The sequence below is a fragment of the Dromiciops gliroides genome, chromosome 3 (genome assembly GCF_019393635.1).
Source record: "Dromiciops gliroides isolate mDroGli1 chromosome 3, mDroGli1.pri, whole genome shotgun sequence".
NCBI lineage: Eukaryota > Metazoa > Chordata > Mammalia > Microbiotheria > Microbiotheriidae > Dromiciops > Dromiciops gliroides.
The window spans coordinates 58,495,155-58,519,888 of NC_057863.1; the positions used below are offsets into that span (position 1 = coordinate 58,495,155).

The following is a 24,734-nucleotide window of genomic DNA, read 5'->3' on the forward strand; positions in this document are numbered from 1 at the left end:
TTCCAACTACATTTTTTACATCCCTTGCCATCCTTGTTAGATCAAACATTTGAGTTTTCAAATTAAATTATAAATTTGATTTCTTTTGTGCTGGAATCAGAGGGCACTGAGACTTAATCGCATACTGAAAGAAGCATTAAGAAGCAGCTATTTAGGTTTTTCTTGTTTTAGATTCAACAAATGAACTGAATAAAAATATACTGTCTACAATGTGTTAGTTGCTGCGGATACAAGATAAATGTGAAATGGGTCCTCCTTATAAAAAGGATATGATATAAAGGAGAATGACATAAATACAAGTGAGAAGTAGAGGCATGTTGATAGGAGAAAACAAAGAAGGGAGAAATCATTTTCACCTGTGGAGGCACATGCATCCGATTCAGGACTTGAAAGAAGGGTGGGACTTCCACAGAAGGAAGTTAGAGGTTAGAATGAGGTGGAATGATATAGATCTATCCAGGCACAGGGTTGATGTGAGCAAAGTTACAGAGACAGGGGGAAATAATACAAGAATGGGTGATCAAAGAGAGTGCAAGTTCATTGTAATCTAGGGAATGTGAAAAATGTGGGCCAAGACCTTTTGTGAGGTTCATTCAAGCCAAGATCAAGAGCTCATACTTTATTCTGAAGGCTTTTGAATAGAAGAGCTTCTTGATCATAATAGTATACTTAGAAGATTATTCAGGAAGCAGTGTCTGTGATGAAGGGGGCTGGAAGTAGACAATAGAAAAGAAGAACACTTAGGTGATCAATAGAGTAATATAGAAGAGAAGTGGATTATAATGGGAGTGAAGAAAAGGGTGCTGGTACAACAGATATTGTAGAAATAGACGCAAAAAGTTGCATCTGTTTTGATGTGTGAGAAAAAGGGAAGAGTCAAAGATGATTATGGATCATGTCATCAGAGACTGGTAGAAAAGGAAGGAACCTCAGAGAATTTCATTCAAACCATACTTGAACCATAGGGGTTGAACTAAGGTCAGGAGTATCAACAAACTACAACATAGCCTACAATTAATCATCCAGTCTTTGCTTAAAAGTCTTGAAGGTGGGGGCAGCTAGGTGGTGCAGTGGATAAAGCACTGGCCCTGGATTTAGGAGGACCTGGGTTCAAATCCTGCCTTAGATACTTGACACTCACTAGTTGTGTGACCCTGGGGAAGTCACTTAATCCTCATTGCCCCGCAAAAATTAAAAAACAAATAAATGAATGAATGAATAAGTGAATAAATAAATAGAATAAAGTCTTCAAGGAGATATAAACCACTATCCTTTAAGACAGTCCATTACATTTTAGGATGTTCCCTATTTTTCGGAACTTTTTTTTTCCTTACAGCAAAGCTAAATGTGTCTCTTTGCACCTTCTAACCATGGCTCCTCATTCTGCCCTCTGGATCCAAGCAAAGCAAGGTAAATCCCTTTTCCCAATGATCCAAGTTTATTAAGTCTATGAGCCTGGGTCACTGGAGGATGGATACCCTTTTAAGAGAAACAGAGAAGAAAGGAAGAAAAAGTTTTAAAAGGAGAAGATAAGTTTAATGTTGAAATTGTTGAATGTGAAATGATGGTACTAGAGCTTGGGAAGAAGGTAAAGCTGTGGTCATCGAATATAACCTGAAAACTTGTAATGTCTCTGATTCTTGGTACCAATGCAAATTCCCATTTAAGAAAGGAAAAGAAATGCTTTAAAGTAATGACCAAATAATAGCTTACATTTCTATAGCATTTCAAGGTCTTAAAGCATAAAAGCACTTTCCTCACAACCCTATGGGGTTGAGTAAATATCACGATCCCATTTTACATGCAAGGAAACTGAGGATCAGAGGAGTGAGGTGTCTTGGCCACAGTAACACAGTTAATAAGTGTCAGAGGCATCTCCTGACTACAAGTCCAAAGCCCTTCCTATTCCTCTCTGTAGCCATTCTAAATAATCAATAATAAAGGAAAGCTAACTTGCTCAATTTCCACCATCAAAAAGATTATATTCAATTTCACAACTCCAACAACAGACATATATTTATAGTTGGTACTTTGTCCCTCAAACTGAATCTCTGATGGACAGGAGATACTATAACCAAGTCTCCTAATGAGGCTTTCATGTGAAAAAATGTTGAAGGAAAATCAACACACCATCTCACTATCTTTTTTTTTAATCATGTTAATTAAATCTGTTTGAAACTTGGGCTTATCAGAAGCATTGGACTGAAAACACTTCTGGGCTCCTAGAGGCAGGGTTTGATCTTAACTTGCCATCTGATTAGGTCATTCAAGTTGCTAGAGATTTTCTAGACTGAAGTGATTCTCTTTAAGCAGCATTAAAGATACTGCCTCAGGCAGCACAGATCCATTTGAAGGAGCATCCCTTGGATATCCCTTGCAAATTCATTTTATTCTGCAAAATCCACTTTCATTCAATCTCATAGCTTTTTGAAGAGCTGTAATTAACTAAAGCCATTCAATTAATCTGTTCAGGCATCACTATAAAAAGAGGGAGATTGGGGCAGCTAGGTGGCACAGTGGATAAAGCACCGATCCTGGATTCAGGAGGACCTGAGTTCAAATCCAGGCTCAGACACTTAACACTTATTAGTTGTGTGACCCTGGGCAAGTCACTTAACCCCCACTGCCTCACAAAAAAGAGGGAGATTTTGAGAAATAACCTCCTATATAAAAAATAAGATCTATAAGAGATTTTTTATTGGTCACAGTTTTATTGCTTTGATTGAAGGCCATTTCAAGATTTAAGAACCTAAGGGATATTTTTTTAAGGGAAGAAGATACTGCATAATGATCAATGTCTTTGGGAAGTTTTACCACTTTGGAATTTTGAGGAGTGGTACCATGTGGCAGAGATGGATTTTTCCTATTGATAGTAGAACATACGTGTTTTATGCTCTTGGGGATCATAGTTGAAGTAGAGCACATTTTTCATATTGTGATCCCTGCCCAGCAAATTCTCCTCTCCAACCAAAGAGGTGACTGTGGCCTGCCATCACATGGCAAGGCTATAGCAAAAGACAAATGCTATGCCCAGCTTAATCAAGGTGTGTCTTTTCTCTCATGAGAACACATAAGGGCACATTGAATTAGGTGCAATAGAAAGAGTACTGGCTTTGAACCCTGGGTTTAAATCCTCTGATGCCCACTATCTGCAAGACCTTGGGCAAGGCTTTAGCCTCCCTGGACCTCTGTTTCTTTATCAGTAAAATTTTATTTTACGAGATGACCTCTGGGCTCCCTTTCAGTCCTAGAGCTGGGATGCCATAGGAGATATTGAAGGTTTTTAAGCAGGAAATTCCCTTTGAAGATATACACAAAAAAGATCCAGAAGTCTGTCAGGGCACAGAAGGATCTTTGACAGGGAAACGTTAACATTTAATTAAAAGTGTCCAAAGGAATAAAAGAAATATCATTCATTCTCCATATTGATTTTTTTTCTTCCATGCTGCCACATTTCCCCCAACATCATCAGTTTTCACAGAATCAGAAGCTTTCTGAGTTGAAAGAGACCTCAGAGGCTGTCCAGTTGGACCCACATCTGGACGAGAAGCCCAAACAAAGGGTCATCTGGCTTTTACTGGAAGATGACTGCAACCACTGCCACCTGTACCAGTCCCTTCACACAGCTTTTGGATAGTAGTAGTTGTTGGAAAGCGCTTTTCCCCCTTACAAAGACCTAAATCCCCCTGCAGACTGCCCATCAATGCTGGGACTAGGTCAAACACATTCTACTATGTCAATGGGACAGCCTTTCGAATGCTAAAAACAGCCTTTGGGTTCCCTCTCCCAAGTTCCTTCCACTGGTCCTTCTATGGCTTGGGCTTTAAGCCCCTCACCATCCTGGCCCTCCTTTTGGGGGGCACTCTAGCTTATCATTTTCTTTGCTAAACTGGTAACACTCAAAATGTCTTCTAATCAGGGACAAGAGGACTATCATCTCCTTCATTCTGGACACTATATCTTTCAAAGAAACCAAAGAATAAAGGAATATTTGAGGAGAGGGGGAGACTGTCATGTCCCATAATTGACTCCAAATAAGTTTGTAATCCCTTAAAATCTCCTCCCCCTAATATCCTTGGAAAGGTGGATTTGGGAACTGACAATTCATCCCAATTAGGAGTCATCTTATTAGATTCAACAGATTTCACAGGATTCTAAGATGACAAGGTCTTTGAGATTCTAGTTCTGTCATCACAGTTATTCATCATCCTTCAGGGCAGCTGTGTCACTGGCAAATTTGATAAATATGCTGTATATATGCTTGATGGTCCCCACATACATTTCCTGTGAAATGTGTAAACTGCCTACTCTGAAAAGGAATACTAAAGATTATTGAGTTGTTACCCTCCTCTGAATTGATGATGCATAACTGTAAAGAACAACAGCCCAGCAAGTCAGTCAACAAGCATTCCTTAAGAACTTACTATGCCTGAAGTCAGGAAGACTCACCTTACTGGGTTCAAATCTGGCCTCAGAAACTTACCAGCTGTGTGACCCTGGGTGAATTTGCCTTAACCCTGTTTTCCTCAGTTTTGTCATCTGTAAAATGAGCTGGAGAAGGAAATGGTGAGTAACAGTAGCGTGTTTTCCAAGAAAACCCCAAATGGGGCCATGAAGAGGCAGACATGACTGAACGATCACAACAACAACAAATGTTAAGCGTTGCTTAGACCCTTAAGGAGTTCACCACTTGTGTACTGTATCAGGAAAAACAGATACAAAAAAGCTTCCAAACCAGGATCATACATACATTAGGGGATCTGAGGATTCCCTGTCACCATCACAGAGGTCTTCTGCATCCCTGGGTCCCAACTTCATACAATATAGTGGGCTGATACAAGGCAACATCCAAGGATTCTATTTATGTGCTATTAAACATACATTCTCACAGTGGTAGATGACATATTTTAGCCTCTAACTTCTGCCTGAGGCCACTTTCTTGTTTTGAATCAGTTGAGATGTGAAAAGGAATATGAAGACTTCGCTTGTATCCTAGAGACCAAGGGACCCCTTGTCAATAGCTGGTTGAGTTGTCAACAAGCATTAGGCCAGCTTGCAATAGCATGATAACCTTTTCATTTAGCAATAATCACAGCTCACATAAGCCTCATTGGCTGTGATATGGCTATAATGACAACCAAATTAAAACCAATTCACAGCTCAGCCAGAGAGTAATATTTTTGAAAAAAGAGAGGAGGAATGAGTTTCTCCTCTTATACCCAATTGCACTTTGGGAATGTTGGCATAGACTAAAGGCAGTATGTCATGGACCTGGTTTGTCAAGAATAAAGAGTTAAAGAGGGCAAGATTTTGTAGGTTTTGGTACTATACCCTTCAAGACAAGGGGGGCCGCTATGTGGCACAGTGAATAAAGCACCAGCCCTGGATATAGGAGGACCTGAGTTCAAATCTGGCCTCAGACACTTGACACTTACTAGCTGTGTGACCCTGGGCAAGTCACTTAACCCTCACTGCCCCGCAAAAACAAAAAAACAACAACAAAAAATAATAAGTTAGGGGAAAGGGAGAAAACATTAAAAACAAGGGAATCAGGAAAGGCCCCAATGAGCTGTACCTCAGAGGAAGCTGGGGATTTTAAGGATCAAAGATGGAGAGGAGAATTCTAAGCAATAGGGAAAGACTAAAACAAGACACAGGAATGGGAGATGGGATCTCAAATTCAGAAAAAAGGAAGCAGAACTGTCCACCAGGACATCGAATGCATGAAGGTGAATAATATGAAATAGCCCTGGAAAAACTGACTGGAGACGGTTCATTATAGTCCATCATTCATCATTGTATCCAGTCTTGCCACCAGGTCTGTCCCTTAACAGGCCATGTTATGGTCCCTGATTCAGGATCCAACCCTGAATATGTTTCACTTATGATTTGATCATAGCATCAACAAGCAACATATTACTGAACACAGAGTGACTTGTAGAACGTCTGCTGCTGATGAAGTTCAAGGACCTGGGTTCAAATCCTAACTCTGACACTTGCTACTTGTATTTCCTTGAGAAAGCAAATTTTTTTTTTGTCCTCAGTTCCCACATCTGTAAAATGAGGGCATTGTATCAGATTATCTTTAAGGTCCTTTTCAACTTTAAATCTACTATTGTGTGTGTGTGTGTGTGTGTGTGTGTGTGTGTGTGTGTAGGTAAAAGGCTTGTTTTGTTTTGGTTTTCTAGATTAAAATTGTGTCCTCCCAATCTCAGAGAAACATCATCATATTTTCTTTCACTAAGGGGTGAGTGATAATTGTCAGGCTTCCAGAGTTCTATATCAGAAATGGTCGTTGCACAAGTGATCCCTAAAACAGCATCATAACTTCAGATACTGCCAACATAGAAAAGTGGCACCAAATAACAGTTCAACTTGTCAAAATCCATTGGTAAGCTGTCTTGAAGAGCTGTGTATAATACAAGCCGGTGCAGTCATCTTGCCAAATGCTCCAAATATAGGGCTACAAGCTGTGAGTAATGCTTCAAGAATAATTGGTGCATTGGAAACCTCTGTTTGTGTTATTCTGGGTAAAGGGCCAGGCTTTTCTGTTGTCCTCAAAGACATCTAAAGGAGGACAAACAGGAACTCCCCTTTTCAGTAGGTAGTATGAAAAACCAGAAAACTTCTCTTGCAAGCAAGCACTGTACTTTCTTGAGGGTCCAAACAAACCTACAATTCATCACTTTAGACAATTCCAGGTGAGGACTTTGCCTTTATAGCCACAATCAGTAAAGCAACTATTTTTAGCAAGTATTTATTAAGTATCTCCTATGTGCCAAGCACTATGTTAAGTATTGTGGATACAAAGAGAGGAAAAAGGGGGAAAAGTCCCTACTCTCAAGGAGCTAAACGCATTTTGCTTTTAAAAAAGGGGTTAAGGTACTTGACCAGGATCACATAGAATTTAAGTAGCAAAGGCTGATCTTTAACCCCTTCTCCTAAAGGTCTCTACCAACTATACCAATCCACCAAAGGCAAAAAAGGGAGAGTGGAGTTGTATTAGTATTTTAAAACAATTTTAAAAGAAATTTTGGTGCAAAGTACTCAGAAAACAAGGAATAATATGCAAAGGACACTATTATTCATACCACGTTTATTTCAGAGCAACTGGCATTATTTATAATTCTGATTTACCTTTTTTATTGTTTTTTGAAAACAATTTTGTCTTAAGAGAATGAAACCTTGCTTTGCTGAGAAAATCCAGCAAGATATTTAATTTAACTTATTATTTAAAGGGAAAAAAACCCACCAAATGAGATGTATGTTATATGATGGAGATTTGCGTTTATTTATACACACAGAACAAATCTCTGCTTACCAAAAAAAAGAAAAAAATCAGGCTGAATGACTGTAAATGATGCATCTTTGGACAAAGTTATTACTTGACTGTTCAATAATCATAATAATACTACCTCCCAAGTGTTTGCTTTCAAGGAGTGTCCTGGTCTAGAAGCAGCTGTTACTCATGATGCTGATGAAGAGCCTTGTTTTTTGGCTTGTAATATTTGTGCACAGTTGAACAAGATCTCACTTTGAAGGTGATACTCAAAGGTGCCCATGATAATGCTATTTACATATTCCAAATAAAGTCTTTTCAATATTAGGAAGCATGGTAACAGACATTCTTGTTCTATTAAAACAATGAAGGGGAAATCTTTTTATCTGAAGGTAATTAATCCATAACTACCACTTCTGCCAAAATGGTCAACTTGGGTGTTGTATTCAGATCTGTCAACCATGAAGTGTCTCCTGTTCTTGCTTGCACACATAATAAATAGTCTTTCTACAGGTTGGGGAAACGCTGTGCTGCTTGAAACTTGGCCAAAATCTGGGTCCAGTCTTTCTAAAAACATTGCTTTGATAATGATTTTGAAATGATAGTGTACATGTGATGTCAGGAATTAAATAATATGTTAAAATTAATTCAGGAAGAAAAAATTTGAAAAATCATTCCTATTGTTACAACCATCAAAACTACCTGATGATAATCCTTGTTCAAAAATATAAATCACTGAACAATATTTTGAAGTTGGTAATCTCTATTTGTACATTGGATCCCACCTCTTACTTTCTCTTGAAGCTTGTTCCTTGAATCAAATCCCCCATCGCTAATTTTCAAACTCTCCCTCTTTATAGGTCCCTTTCTTTATATCTTCTTTTAAATTATCAGGGACAAGAGGTAGTTTTATCCTACCAAAAACATTTTGGTGATATTTGATGGATTGGCAATTATAAACAAACTCATTTTTAAAGAGACAAGTACAACAATCCTCTCTTATAAAGATAAATTTGTATCTGAGAAAAGAAATCTTAAAGATGAGCAATTCCTTAATCTTTGAGTCAGTGACTCACTTTGTTGAAGATTCCTATTTTACAAGCAAAGATTTCCAACTGTCATAAAACAGGTCATGTCCCTTCCATGGTACCTTACACCCACCAAATGTCTACAGTGCTGTTAAAACTTATGAACTGCCTGTTCATATCCTTTTATTGGCATATAATGGCAAAACATTTCCTAATGGTTGCTTTAATTTCCTCTTCATTTATATCATATTCACCTTTTTTCATTTCTGATACTGGAAATTCGGTTTTCTTTCTTTTTTTTTTTTAAATCAAACTTTCTATACTGTGTAGTTTTGTTTTTTTTCATAAAACCAGCTCCTAGTTTTATTTATTAACTCAATAGTTTTCTTTCTTTCAGTGTTATTAATCTCACCTTTGGCTTTCAGGATTTCTTATTTGGTGCTTAATTGGGGATTCAAAATTTATTCTTTTTTTAGATGTTTTTATTGTTGCATGCCAAATTCATTGATCTGCTCTTTCTCTATTGCATTTATGTAAGAATTTAGAGAAATAAAATTTCCCCTAAGTACTGCTTTGGCTGCACCCCACAAATTCCAGTAAGTTGTCTCATTATTGTCATTCTCTTTAATGAAATTATTGATTGTTTCTATGATTTGTTCTTTGACCCACTTGTTCTTTAGGATTGGATTATTTAGTTTCCAATTAATTTTTAATCTATCTTTCCACTGCCTTTTATTGAATGTAATTTTATTGCATTATGATTTGAAAAGAATGCATTTAATATCTCTGCCTTTCTAAAATTGGTTTTGAGGTTTTTATGCCCTAATAGTCAATTTTTGTGTTGGTGCCATGTACTGCTGAGAAAAAGGCATATTCTTTTCTATCCTGACTCATTTTTCTCCAGAACTCTATGATAGCTAACTTTTCTAAAATTCTATTCACCTCCTTAACTTCTTTCTTGTTTATTTTGTGGTAGATTTATCTAGTTCTGAGAGGGGAAAGTTGAGGTCCTCCACTAGAATAGTTTTACTATTTCATCCAGTAATACACTTAACTTCTACTTTAAGAATGTGGATGCTGGGGTGGCTAGGTGGCGCAGTGGATTAAGCACCAGCCCTGGATTCAGGAGTACCTGAGTTCGAATCCGGCCTCAGACACTTGACACTTACTAGCTGTGTGACCCTGGGCAAGTCACTTAACCCCCATTGCCCCACAAAAAAAAAAAAAAGAATGTGGATGCTGTACCACTTGCTGCATATATGTTTAGTATTTATATTACTTTTTATCTATGGTACCTTTTAGTATGATGCAGTTTCCTTCCTTATCTCTTTTAATCAAATTTATTTCTAGGTTGTGTATTTCCCTCCATTCTATTTTCCCCTCCATTTATCTTTCCCTCCTTTCACCTTTTCCCTCCTCACCAGTGTTTTGTCTCTCACCACCACCTTCCCCAATGTGCCTTCTCTTTTGGGTTCCCCCCCGCCTTTACTCCAGTCCCTCCCCTCCTACTTCTCTGTAGGGTAAAATAGATTCATATATCCAACTGAATGCATATGTTATTCCCCGTTTTAGTGAATTCTAATGAGAGTAAGATTAAAGCAATGCCCACCACCACCCCCTCCTGTCTTCCCCTCCATTGTAATAGGTCTTTTGCACCTCTTTATGCGAAATAATTTACCCCATTCTACCTCTCCCTTCCTTTTGTTCACAGTGTAATTCTCTTTTTTACCCCTTAAGTTTTTGTATATCATCTCCATGAAGTTGCCTTATACCCACAGCCTCTATCTATGTAAATTCCTTTTCACAGTCCAAATAATAATAAAGTTTTTTGGACTTATAAGTATCATCTTCCCATGTAGGGATGCAAACAGTTGAGCCTATTGACTCCCTTATTTTTCCTCTTTCTTTTTTACCTTTTCATGCTTCTCCTAAGTGTTGAAATTGGAAATAGAATATTTTGTTCAGCTATAGTCTTTTCATCAGAAAACTAGAAAGCCTTCTTTTTCATTGAATGACCTTTTCTTTTTTTTCTGAAGGATTATACTCAGTTTCTCTGGCTAAGTAATTCTTGGTTGCAGTCCCAGCTCTTTTGCCTTCCAGAATATCACATTTCATACCCTTTGATCCTTTAATATTCTAGCTGCTGAATCCTATATAATCCTGATGGTGGTGCTCTAGTATTTGAATTGTTTCTTTCCGATTCCTTGCTGGCCTGAGAGTTCTGGAATTTGGCTTGGGAGTTTATATTTTGGGATCTCTTTCCAGAGGTGATTGGTAGATTATTTCTACATCTATTTTACCCTCTGATGCTAGGATATCTGGGCAATTTTCCTTGATAATTTCTTCAAGTATGATGTCCAGGTCCTTTTTGTGAACATGGTTTTCAGGTAACTCAATAATTCTTATATTGTCTCTCCTGGATCTGTTTTCCAGGTCAGTTGTTTTGCCAATGAGCTATTTCACATTTTCTTCTATTTTTTCTATTTTCTATTTTGATTTTGTTTGAATGATTCTTAATGTCTCATAGAGTCATTAGTTTCCACTTGCCCAATTCTAATTTTTAAGGAATTATTTTCATGTTAACTGCTGTACCTCCTTTTCCAATTGGCTAATTCTACTTTTTAAGTTGTTTTCTTTTTCCAAGCTGTTGGCCTTTTTTTTATGATTCTCTTTCATCACTCTCATTTATTTTCCCAATTTTTCTACCTTTCTTACTTGAGTTTTAAGCTGTTTTTTGAGGCCCTCCAGGAGCTCTTTCTGGGCTTGAGACCAATTCACATGTTTCCTGGAGAGTCTGTTTACATGTAAGCATCTTAACATTGTTGTCCTCTTCTGAGGTGATCTTCCATGTCTGCATAATAACTTTCTACGGTCAGATTCTCTTTTTGTTTGCTTTTTTCTTATCTTTTCCAGTCTACTTTGTTATTTTTAAAGTTGAACTCTGTTCCTGGGGTAGAAGGGACAGTAGTAGCAAGCTTCTTGTGACAGGGGCTACAGGTCCTGGCTGTTTGTATGGTGCTGTCTTGAGGCCCATGGGGGACACTCATGCTGTGCCAGGGCTTGAGTGGTGTGGGGGTGGGGAAGGAAGTGGTTGGTTCCTTGTGGTGCTGCAGGGTTCTGCCTCATTTGCTGTTGTGCTGAGGCCTGCATGGGTAAGGGAAAGATAGGATTGGTTCTGCACCAGGGCCGCATGGGAGAGAGTCTAGGGGCTTGCCACTGCTGTAAAGGATCCACTTAGACTGGCGCTCAGGGTTTCTTGCTGGTTTGCTGAGGCATGGCCTGCTGCTGTAGCTAGAAATCTGCCTACCCTGGGCACACTTCCCTTTTATATAATCTTTCTTGCCAAGATTCTGATTGGCTTGGGCATACTCCTACCCTTTTATATTCTTACTTTATATCACTCCCCGCCATGCATTTTATATTTCAACCTGTCCCACTAGTTATTAGTGGTACTCACTAGGTAGCTAGTTGGTACAATGGTTAGAGGATTAGGCCTGGAGGCAAAAATATCTAAATTCAAATACAGCCTCATACACTAACTAGCTGTGTGGCCTTGGGCAAGTCACTTAGTTTCTGTCTGCCTAGGTTTCCTTAAGCATAAAATGAAGATGATAATAGCACCGACCTCCCATGGTTGTTGTGAGGATCAAATAAGATAGTTTTTATAAAGTATTCAGTACAGTGCCTTACACATAGTAGGCAGTTAATAAATGCTTATTTCCCTCCTCTCCAGCCCCTGTGCCTTTGCCCAAGGGGACTCCTATCCCTGGAATGCATTCCTAATCTGCTTAGAAAATCCCTATCTCCCTTCAAAGCACAGCTCATCAGTCAATAAACATTTATGAACTTACTATATGCTAGGCATTGTACTAAACACTGAGTACCACTTTCCAGAGGGCTTTTCCTCACTCCTCCAGCTGTCAGTGCTTTCCCTGTTGAAATCACTTGGTGTAACTTTGCATATAATTTTGTGTCTACTTACAAATATATGTGTGTGAAATCATCCTTCAGTAGAATATAAGAAACTTCATAGTATGGGCTGGTTTTCATTTTGCCTTTGTATCCACAGGGCCCAGCAAAGAGCCTTAGATGTCATACATAGTAGGTACTAGGTAAATACTGTTGAATTAATGGGTATGATACAAGGTAGAGGCTTATAGGGGCAAAGAGGAGATAAGGCAAAGTGCCCAAGGACTATTTTTAGGAAGGAGAGAACACTGTTGGTGGGAGTTCTTCTGCCAAAACAATCTTCCTAAGGCACAGATCTATATGTGTGTCACTCCCCTGCTCAAAAATTCTCAGTGGCTCCATATTGCCCACAGGATGAAATAAATTCCTGTGGGCAGAAGCAGCACCAGACCCAAGATGGTAGCCCATGGGAGGCTGAGGAAGGAGCTGGAAGAAATCCACCAATGTAGGATGAGAATTTCTGTAACATCCAGAATGATGAAGCTAATGTATTGACTTGGAAAGAGTTTACCATTTCTGACAACCCTCATTTTGATATCAGAGCCTTCAGAATCAAAATCAACTTCCCGGCAGAACATCCACTCAAATTACCTAACATCACACTGAAAGCAAAATATTAAGGAAAAAGGGCAAGTATTTCTAGCAGTAATTAGTGATGGAAACTGGAAGTTATCAATGAAAACTTTCACCCAGTCTCTCAACCAGAGTCATCTGCTCTCTAAAAATACTGGTGGGCTACCAAACTGGGTACCTCTGCTTAGCTGACCCACCTGGAGAAATACCATAAGGACTATAAACTGTTCCACGAAAATGCTGAAGAGTTTACAAAGAAATGGGTAGAGGGGAAACAACTCATGGACTTAAATGTTCCATGATTTATTCCACCAAATGTAACAAATGACAAGAATGCCCAAATAGCTCGACTATAAATATGAAAGAAAGATACCTCTGCCTGTCGTTAGCTTGTGGTAGTTACTGGATTTTTCCCAGTTTTCTTAATCAAAAGGAGTCTAGGTAAAGAAATAAAGAAAGGATTACCAGTTTAATATGTTCTTTAGAAAACAAACAGAAACTCCCTAACCTGATGCCTGATATCCTTCTTAACCTAACTCCCACACAGCTTTCGCATCTTTATTTCATGCTCCTTTACCTTCTGGTCCAATTGGACACTTCAATGTTGTCAATCTTATCGTGCATAAACCAGTTCCCATACCTGGACCACACTTCTTTCCCATCTCATCCTTCAAGAACTAGCTCAGGAGATGCTTCTCCATGAAACTTTCCATAATTCTACCAAACTAAAGTGATTTCTCCCTCCTGAAATTTTGTCATACATTTTATCCAGAATCATCTTTTTCCTTTACCACATTTTACCATATATCCCACAGAAAATAGATTATAAACTTCATGAGGTCAGAGAATACCCCGTGCCTAGTATAGTGCTTCGCACATGGTAAGTAATTGATAAATATAGTAGATAAATTCATCAGTGGAATTGAATGTAAATGAAGGGATTTGAAAGCATAGTCTGGTCTAGTAAAGACACTGAGGACTAAACATGTATTCCTATTGATACTAGCAGAACCAGCATTGAAATCCTGTGTTAATCCTAGCAAAAGTCTTTCTATAATAGAATTCTCTATTTACAAAAGCCTTCTGTTTACAGGGTCATCCTTTGGCCATTATAATACACATGGCATACATTAAAGAAAAGATGTCTTATTAATTCAAACTTCCTATAGGTGAACACTCAGTATCTGTTATTATCTTACCTAGGATAAGTGAAATTCACTACTAAAAATAGACTGCAAATAAGTGAACCATCCAAAGCATGGAGAGAGATTTTTTTTTTCTTTCAGTAAATGACTGGTCTTAGAAGGGAGATTAAATTCATAACATTTCACAATCATTATGTTTTCAGGCACTTATTCTTATTGCAAGAACTACTCATCATAATGGTTTGTCCAAGATCAACAAAGAGCTCTCCCTACATTACAATTAATTGGCACCATGATCAACGGTACCTTTATTTTGAAGCCTACATTTTAATCCATTTGTTTGGGCAGATGGAAATATGTGTGTGTTTATATATAGAAAGGAACATAATATGGAGAGGTAGGTAGATAATATATGTAGGGTTGAAGCAGAGGCAGTTCCTACTGAAGCATCAAGTACCTTAGTATGCTAAGTGGTAAAATGGATACAGTGCTGTACCTGAAGTCAGGAAGACCTGAGTTCAAATCAGCTTAAGACACTTACTAGCTGTGTGACCCTGGGCAATTCACTTAACCTCTGTTTGCTTCAGTTTCTTCAATTATACAATGGGGATAATTATAGCACCTACCTCATTGAGTGATAAGGATCAAAGGAGATAATATTTGCAAAGTGCCTGGAACATGGTAGGTTCTTCATAAATGCTTGCTTCCTTAGTGAACTATCTGGCTTAAACACTCCTCCCCTCCATCTGTGCCTAAGGCACAGGAAGGTTAACTGACTAGATGAGTCAAAGCCAAAACCTGAGCCAGATCTTCCTGCTTCTAACAGAGGCTCCTATCTACTCTTCCATACAGCCTCTCACACCACATAATGAGGAAAATAGTTTTGTATTATAATTGGCTGCCAGTCTGAAATATCATTTCATTCACAGAGGGACATGTTCAGAATTTAAATTGAATAGAATCTGGTAAGAATGCAGCTTTTTCTTTTCTTTTGCTGTTTTTCTCCACCCTGAGCATAATTTCAGTGGGAAGAGATGGTTGCAAGGACCTGATGGAGAAATCTTGGAATAACAGAGCTGGAAGGAATTTTGGGGGTCATAGATCCAACTGTCATGGGGCAGCTGGTGGTGCAGTGGAAAGAGAGCAGGGTCCAGAATCAGGAAGACGTGAGCTCAGATGTGGTCTCAGACAATCACTAGTTGTGTGACCCTGGAGAAGTCACTTAACCTCTGTTTGCCTCAGTTTCCTCAACTATAAAATGATAAAATACCAACCTTCATGACTGTTGTAAGGATCAAATTAGATAACATTTGTAAAGTGCTTAGCATAGTACTTGGCACATAGTAGGTGCTTAAATGTTTCCTTCCATGCTTATTTTGAAGATGAAGAAGCTGAAAAGTAAAGAGATGAAGCCATTTATGCCAGAATGCCTCTATTAATGACAGTGTTGGAACCAAAACTAATGACTCAACTCCAGACCAATTAAATTAAACAAGCATTTATTAAATGCCTGTTGTAAATTAGTAAATGCCTATGTTATTTCTGTTACATGTTAAAGTACAAAGTCAATTACTCTATCTTGTCCATGATGTAGCCTCCCATGCTTAAATTTGTCACCAAAAAGTTGCTGTTTCAGTCAGTTCTTAACTTTAGGCAGACTTGTAAAAGGGTCATTCTATGTAACCCCATCCTTTTACTAAAATCTGTAAGTACAAAAACAGTTTACCTGCCTGAAAGAAGTATTCTGATTGCTGAAATCTAGAAGGGTCATCTTTGCCGTGCATTATTTCCTTCTCTTGTTTAGTATTACACTTGAAATAAAATAGTTGGATCTCCTAAATATAAAGAATTCAGTTCTTACAAGCATCTCTTCTGGCACTTCAGAACTTCCAAGAAGTCAAGAGCAAAATTCACTTGAGCGAAGATGCCTATAGACCACTTTTGTTACTGGACTAACACAAGCAATCCCTTGCTTTATTTTGAGCCAGTATTCTTTTTTTTGGGGGGGGGGTCATTTTGTGGGGCAATAAGAGTTAAGTGACTTGCCCAGGGTCACATAGTTAGTATCAAGTGCCTGAGGCCAGATTTGAACTCAGGTCCTCCTGAATCCAGGGCCAGTGCTTTATCCACTGCACCACCTAGCTGCCTCTTGAGCCAGTATTCTTGGAAGGAAGAGTCAAATGTGTGCATTCAAATAAGCACCCCCACCACACAAACCCGATTTTGTTCATTTCACCAGGGAAGTCAAGTGCAGGAAACATGGAAAGAAATCTTGACAGAAAACAAACACTTCTTTTGAATCTACCTACTCTTTAGACAGCCCCTTTATGCAGGTGTGGGAATCTCGCTGTTGGAGCCATCAAGCTAACATCTACTGACACTTCCTCCTCTTCTTTGACTATTCTCTCAGGTCTCTCTCCATTTTTTTAGAGAAGGGCAAGTGAAGTTGTGACTGACAGCCTCTCTATCAACCTCTTAAGGCCAAAGTTAAATCATAAATTATCAATCTGCTTCCAAGAGGGATAATTGCTATTCCTACTGATATTAATAAGATACTACCACCATTGTTTGGTCCATTTTGATTTCAAAGACACTTATCAGACATGCTTTTATTAAAATATAAATGCATTCAAGAAGCCTCATTTGGAGGGAGATTTCAGAAAAGGGAACAAGGGGAGACCTAACTGTTAGAAACTATGTGAAATTCCAACCTCATTGCTCATATCTGCAGTGTTTTTTTGTTTGTTTGTTTGTTTTGGGTTTTGATTTTTTTGGGGGGGGGGTTGTGGGGCAATGGGGGTTAAGTGACTTGCCCAGGGTCACACAGCCAGTAAGTGTCAAGTGTCTGAGGCCGGATTTGAACTCAGGAACTCCTGAATTCAGGGCCGGTGCTTTATCCACTGCGCCACCTAGCCGCCCCCATATTTGCAGTGTTTTGATGACCTCACTGCACATAATTACTTATCTGCATAAGGCAACTTTAGTGAATCATAGTTTTCTGGATGTCAAAAATATAATGAAGAAAAAGAGATGAGGAGATGTAACAACTATGCTGGTTTTGTCTGAATGCTTTCTGTAGGGGACGTGCTGGTGTGCCCCACTTTAAGAAAATCAATGTCAAAAGTCGTTTCTAACTTTTATGACCCAGTTTGGGGTTCTCTTACTGGGTAAGTTTGCCATTTCCTTCTCCAGCTCATTTTACATATGAGGAAACTGAGGCACACAGGGTTAGGCTCATCCAGCTAATAAGTATATGAGGTCAAATTTGAACTCAGGAAGAAAAGTCCTTCTGACTCCAGGCCTGGTTTTCTATCCTCTGTACTGCCCACCTGTCTGTCAGAAAACCAATACCCACACACAGCACTATGAAGAAGGTAAACTAGGAGGCTGCTCTTTTAGATTACAAAATGGTTATTGTCTTTACAAAAGAACTGTCCAGAGGCTGTCTCTCAATGAGGACACCCCCACTGCCCTTCTAGGATTTGCTTAGAAATCTTTAGTCTAAGTAGAGATATTGCCAAAGTACTGGGAGCCACAGCCTATTAAAAACTCAATTTTTAAGAAATAAAAAACAAGAAAATAAGTCAAGAAAGTATAAGAATAATAAAGTTAATAGAATATATAATAATAAATTTAAAATCAATGGAAGTAGACATTGAACCTATCTAAAATCATACAGAAAAGTAATGGGGCAAAAAAAACCCCAGTCTTATTTATAAAAAATGTATGCAACTTGGAAGAGGCAAACCTATGATCCAAAGAAAGGTACATCTGTATTTGTGTTGCACTACAAAATTTAGGAGAATGTTGCCTTAGGCAAGTACAAGTCTGACGTTCATCAGCTCACAGATTTACCTCACAGCTCACAGATCCAATCCTTACCCATTTTACAGTTGAGTAAACTGTGAGAAGCCAAGAGAAGTTAAGTGACTTGCCCAGAGCCAAACAGAGTGTCTAGGATGGGATTCAAAATCAGGTTCTCCCTATTTGAAATCTAGTGTTCTAATCACCAAAGCCCCTATTATGTCTAGGGGTTTAGCAGTCCACAACTCTCAGCCAGGCATCATCACCAGAATACTACGGAGATTAAAAGGCAGACTTTTATTTCCAGGAGGAGCCTGGTCTAATTAAAAAGCACCAGACAGTTTCCCAAAGTCGGTCCAAACCACTGTCTTCTGCCTGGGCATTTCGGAGTCCAGGTCATTCTCCACAGGAATCATCTGTTTAAGATGCATGTGCTTGGGGCAGCTAGGTGGCGCAGTGGATAGAGCACCAGCCTCAGACACTTAACACTTACTAGCTGTGTGACCCTGGGCAAGTCACTTAACCCCAATTGCCTCACTAAAAAAAAAAAATGCATGTGCTTACCACACAACATTCATTCAGTCACATGATAGGCATTCTTCAGCATTTGGCTTTTCCCTATATGAATGAGTAGAGTGCTAGACTTGGAATCAGGAAAACTCATCTTTCTAAGTTCAAATCCAGCCACAGACACTTACCAGGCACACGACCCAGGCAAGTCATTTAACCGTGTTTGCCTCAGTTTCCCCCACCTGTAAAATGATCTGGAGAAGGAAAGGGTAAGCTGCTCCAGTATCTTTGTCAAGAAAACCTTGAATGGCATCACAAAGAGTCAGAAATAACTTGAAATAACCAAACAACAAAATACAGTAGATCTTATAAGTATCCACAGCACAATGCTATCCACAAACAGGAGTATCTTAAGTAATCAAATCTCAAAATCAATGGGGAATCCCTTTTCCATTTGAACTCTGTATGGACACTTTCTATGAAAGTAACAAATACCATCGTGAAGCCATTTTATGCCTTAATTGACATGGACAATCAGAAATTTACTGCACAAAATTACTTACCTGTTTATACCTACTTCCAGGAATTTGGGGGCTTTTTTTGTTGTTGTTGTCTTACACAGGGAAATAAGGGTTAAGTGACTTGCCCAGGGTCACACAGATAGTATGTGTCAAGTGTCTGAGGCCAGATTTGAACTCAGGTCCTCCCAAATCCAGGGCCAGTGCTTTTATCCACTGTGCCACCTAGCTGCCCTAAGTTGGTATTATTTTGACATACTAATGAGGGAGATCTTGTAGGAATTTCGTTCTGCTAAACCAAAAGCTTGTTTTTATACTTACCAAATACTAAGTGTACTAGAACGATGCATTCTATGAACCTTCATGTAAAGTGTGTGACTGTAAAGATGTGGTATTCTACAGAAAATATTTTATAAAAATCAACCTTTGGGGCAGCTAGGTGGCACAGTGGATAGAGCACCGGCCCTGGAGTCAGGAGTACCTGAGTTCAAATCCGGCCTCAGACACTTAACACTTACTAGCTGTGTGACACTGGGCAAGTCACTTAATCGCAATTGCCTCACTAAAAAAAAAAAAAATCAACCTTTTCTCTTTTATTACATCCATCAAGGATACCCTCAATACCTATATGGGTTATTCTAATAAATATTTTGTGGATTTGGGGAAGTGGGCACGTAGGTCAACAGTTATTGATGGTTTTTTAGCACAATTTATTGAAAAAACAATATGGTACCTGCATAATTTTAGCTCTTTTTAAAAGTGGTACTTTATTATTATGACTATTATTATTATTACATATATATGGATACATATATCCATATGTATCCAGAATACCACATACCAAATTAAGCTTCAAATGAAGTACTGAGGGTTTCTTTGATGAATATAATCAAAGAGAACAGCTAATATTATGAGATAGTTAAGTGGGGTCAGGTGGGGACACCTTTGCAGCAAGTTTCTTTGATAAGTGTCTCATTTGCAAGATATATAAGGAGCAGATTCAAGTCTATATGAATAAATGCCATTCCTTAATTGATAGTCTAAGCTATAGAACAGGCAATTCTCAAAGAAAGAAATCCAAGCTATCTATTGTCACTTTAAAAAATGCTTCAAATCACTAATAATTATAGAAATGAAAATTAAAACAACTTTGAGGTTCCACTTGACAAAACTGACAAAACAAAGGAAGTGGTAAATGATGAATGCCTACAGGAAAAGAGAAGCATTGATTCACTGTTGGAATTGGTCCAGTGATTGTAAAAAGCAATTTGGAATTATGCCGTTCGGCCCCATGCTATTACTACTAGGTCTATACTTCAAAGAGACCTAAAAAAGATGAAAAGTTCCTATATGTGTGAAATATTTATAACAGTTCTTTTTGTAGTGACAAAGAACTACAAACTGTGGTGCCTATTGATTGAGGAATGGCTGAATAACTATGATATATGAATTAATAGAATTGTGAAAGACTTAAGAAGTCTGATCAACACACCTATCAGAATGGCAAATACAACAAAAAAGTAAAATACTGGATATTGATGGGGATGTGGGGAAACTGGAACACTAATCCACTATTGGTGGAGTTGTAAACTGATTCAACTATATAGCCAAAGGGCTATAAAACTGTGTATACTCTTTTATCCATCAATACCACTGCTAGGTTTATATCCCAAAGCCATCCCAAAAAAAGAGAAAAAAAGATCTATTTGCACAAAAATATTTATAGCAGCTGTTTTGTGGTAGCTAAGAATTGGAAAAACAAAGGAATGTCCATCAATTGGGGAGTGGCTAAACAATGGAATATTATTGTGCTATAAGAAAAGACAAGCAGGATGATTTCAGAAAGGCCTGGAAAGACTTGTGGGATCTGATGTATAGTGAAGTGCGCGGAACCAGGAGAACATTATGCAGTGACAACAGTATTGTTTGATGAAGAACTATGCATGACTTAACTATTCTCAGCAATACATGGATCCAAGACAATGCCAAAGGACTAAGGATGAAATATACTCTCCACCTCCTAAGAACTGATATTGATTAAACACTGACTGAAGAATGCTATTTTTCACGTTACTTCTTTATTTTTTTTCTTTTCTAGATTTTTCTTATATAAAATTACTAATATAGTAATGTTTTGAATAATTGTACATGTATAACCTCTCTCTGAATGCTTATGACCTCAGGGAGGGGGAAGATGAAGAAGGGAAGGAAAGATAGAATTTGGAACTCAAAACTTTAAATAAAAATGTTTATTAAATTTTTTTAAAAGTCTGATCAATAAATGATCAATTAGGATTCCAGAGGACCAATGAAGAAGAACCCTACCTACCTCATGAAGGAATGGTGATGGACTAATATACATAATGAGAAATGCATTTTTGGACCTGGCCAAAATGGGAATTTGTTTTGCTTGACTGTGCTTATATGGTATATAGGCTCTGCACCTTTTTTCATTCTTTTCTTTTTCAGTGGGTGGGTGGAGGAAAGTGTAAGGGAGAAAAAACCAAATTCTTGATGATTGAAAATAATGTAAAATAATTTTAAAAAACAATAGCAGTAAGGGCAGCTAGGTGGCGCAAAAAAGAGGAAAAATTGCACTTAAAGATAGGTAATGGGGGCAGCTAGGTGGCGCAGTGGATAGAGCACTGGCCCTGGAGTCAGGAGGACCTGAGTTCAAATCCGACCTCAGACACTTTATACTTACTAGCTGTGTGACCCTCGGCAAGTCACTTAACCCCAATTGCCTCACCAAAAAAAAAAAAAAAAAAAAAAAAAAGATAGGTAGTAAAATTATTCCTATTCCCATCTTTCAAATGAAGAAACAGGCTTGGTGGGCTTAAGTGACTTTCCAGGACCATACTGTCAGAAAGTTCCAAAGTAATGAAGAGAGGTATCCTTCCAACTCCCAGTCTAGCCCCTTTTTTTGTTTTGTTTTTTTGTTGGTTTATTTTGTGGGGCAATGAGGGTTAAGTGACTTGCCCAGGGTCACACAGCTAAGTGTCAAATGTCTGAGACTGGATTTGAACTCAGGTCCTCCTGAATCCAGGGCCAGTGCTTTATCCACTGCACCACCTAGCTGCCCTAGTCCCCCTTTTTTTAAACCATACCCCAGTACCTCTCCATAATTCTGTTTATGAAATATGTAACAAAATTACCAAGGAGATTTTTTTCATAGCTTTATGTATTCAAGAATTTTGTAAAAGGGCAGCTAGGTGGTACAGTGGATAAGGATGCTAAGCCTGGAGTCAGGAAGACACATCTTCCTGAGTTCAAATCTGGCCTGAGACACTTATTAGCTGGGTGTCCCTGGACAAGTCACTTAACTGTTTACCCTAGTTTCCTCATCTATAAAATGAGCAGGAGAAGAAAATGACAAACTACTCCAGTATCTTTGCCAAGACAATCTCAAATGGGGTCATGAAGAGTTGGACATGACTGAAAATGACTGCCCAATAGTAAAGACATTTTGTACAATGTCTGGTGTGATTGTTCATTGAAAAGCTTCACTGTAGTAGTTTCATTCAAAGAACCGATGCTAAAAACAGGGATTTTCCATTTTGCACAGATAGCTATCATGTTGACAGGAAATAAAAACCCTTCTATGAAGAAATGATCATTTTTGCTTTAATCAATTAATGGACAGGGTGGTACAGTGTAAAGAATGCTGATTCTGAAGTCAGAGAACGTGAGTTCAAATCCCCCCCCCCCCCCCGGGGAAGTTCATTATCTTTGTGTCTTTGAGCAAATGATAACTTTCCCTGGGAACCTCTTATTCTGTTGTAATAACTTTAAAAGAGACTATACATACTTACATACATACACACATACATACATGCATGCATACTTGCATACACACATACTTACATACGTGCTTACATACATGCATACACACATGCTTGCATACGTGCATACTTGCTTACATACATGCTTACTTACATACATACATACATGCATGGACAGTGGACAGAAAGTTATTCTCCAGACAACCCTCTAAGAACAGTGGTATAAAACTCAAATAGGAATGGATCCCTATGGGCCACATTTTGACTTAAAAAACCACATATAAACATTACCTATGTATCCCATTTTTATTTATTTTGTTAAACATTTTCCAATTGCATTTTAATCTGGTTCCCTCCGCACTCTGGAGTTTTGGGTGCCCCATGATAACCCCAGGTTGGAAAAGGCTATAAATTAAAGATGAATTGCCAATCTTTACCTGTGGAAGAAATCTCTACACCAGGAGATCCCTGTACAATTACTACTAATCATAATTGACATTCATATAATGCTTTAAAGTTTGCGAAGCACACTGCATGCTTATCCCAGCCTGGGAGTTAGGTACTATGAGAATGGCTATCTCCATTTTGCAAATGAAGAAACAAGTTCCCAGGGCCACCCAGCTAAGTATCAGAGGTGGGCATTTGATCCCAGGTCCTCCTGACTCCTAGTCTAGCCCTCTATCCACTGTGCTCCTATTATAGGCCTAGAGCAAAGAAAAATAAATGATTTTGGTACCTTGTTCCCTTTGCTTTTGTAGAAAAGAAAAGTGTTTGTGATATCCAATGAAAAATAAGGAAGATTTGTCATATCTGGTAATGATAAACACGTACTCTGTGGGAGAGTATTTAAAAATAAGAATATTACTCACCTAAATCAGCCTGTATTCAAATTTAGGCAAGAGCAGTGTTCAGCCAGACCAAAAGTGCACAGTACATGTAACTGATAGAACTAAAGCAAACATGAATTTGTTTTGGCTTTAAAAATAAAAAAATAAAAAAAGAAGAGAAATCTCTCTGGCTGCATAGTCATTTTTTCAGGTACATTAATGAAACCGACTGAATTGCCCATGCTTTTAAATGGAAGTAAAATATCAAGCCATTTTAGCAGCAATACAAATCTTGTATAATATTTGGCTAATAATCTACTAGGCAAGTCAGCAGAAGCATCTTCATGTTGCCTAAAAGGATATTATGAGACAGCATAATCAAAGCATATTTGTTAGCCCAGGCATAAAATTTTCTGTTTGCCTCAGTTTCTTCATCTATAGAAAAGGAGAGCATTGGACTAAATGATGTGCAAGGTCCCTTTCAGCTATAACATTCAGTGACTAAGGTTTCTATAACACATAATTTGAAAATTGTGTTACCTTATGTTTACTAATTGCTTTGTTCAGTCATGGCCAACTCTTTCTGCCCCCATTTGGGCTTTTCTTTTTTTCTTTTTCTTTCATTTGGGATTTTCTTGGCAAAGATAATAGAGTGCTTTGCCATTTCTTTCTCCAGCTCATTTGACATTCCAGGAAATGAGGCAAACAAGGCTAAGTGACTTGTCCAGTATCACATAGCCAGGAAGTATCTGTGGCCAGATTTGAACTCGGGAAGATATCTTCCTAGCTCCAGGCCTAACTCTCTATCCACTGCATGACCTATATAGATGTATTGGAAAGGAAATGGCTAAAAGGGGCACACCCATGAAAAATTTGCACATGGTTTTTACATGGGAAAGAAGTACTTATTATTTTTCTGTTCTTGTTCATTTCTTGACAAATTTGGCCTTTACTTGATATAGTATCTAGGGTACTTTAGCAAAGCTATACCCAAAAAACTATTTCCCCTGAGCATTTGTACACAATAAACTCCACTGCTCCACTTATCACCAGGAGGGTCAAATACAAACGCCTCTGTTTGGCACTTAAAGCCCTTCCTAGCCTGATTTCTAGTTGCTTTTCCAGTCTTATTCAATATTATTCTACCTTTATTCACTCTGGCCTTCTTGCTGTCACTCTCACACAGTCCCACCCCCCACTCCATTCTTCTCCATGTACCCCTCATGACACATGCTCTCTCTCCTCACCTTCCCCTCTCAGAAAACCTCATCTTCAAAGCTCTGCTTGGGTCACCTTCTC

General features: G+C 38.4%; 1 protein-coding gene across 3 annotated transcripts in view; it reads left to right on the forward strand.

Moving 5' to 3' along the window:
- Positions 1 to 24,734, forward strand: part of LOC122746799 (SPHK1 interactor, AKAP domain containing) — a 155,197-nt gene that overhangs the window by 51,606 nt on the left and 78,857 nt on the right. The gene's annotated exons all lie outside the window — the stretch shown is intronic.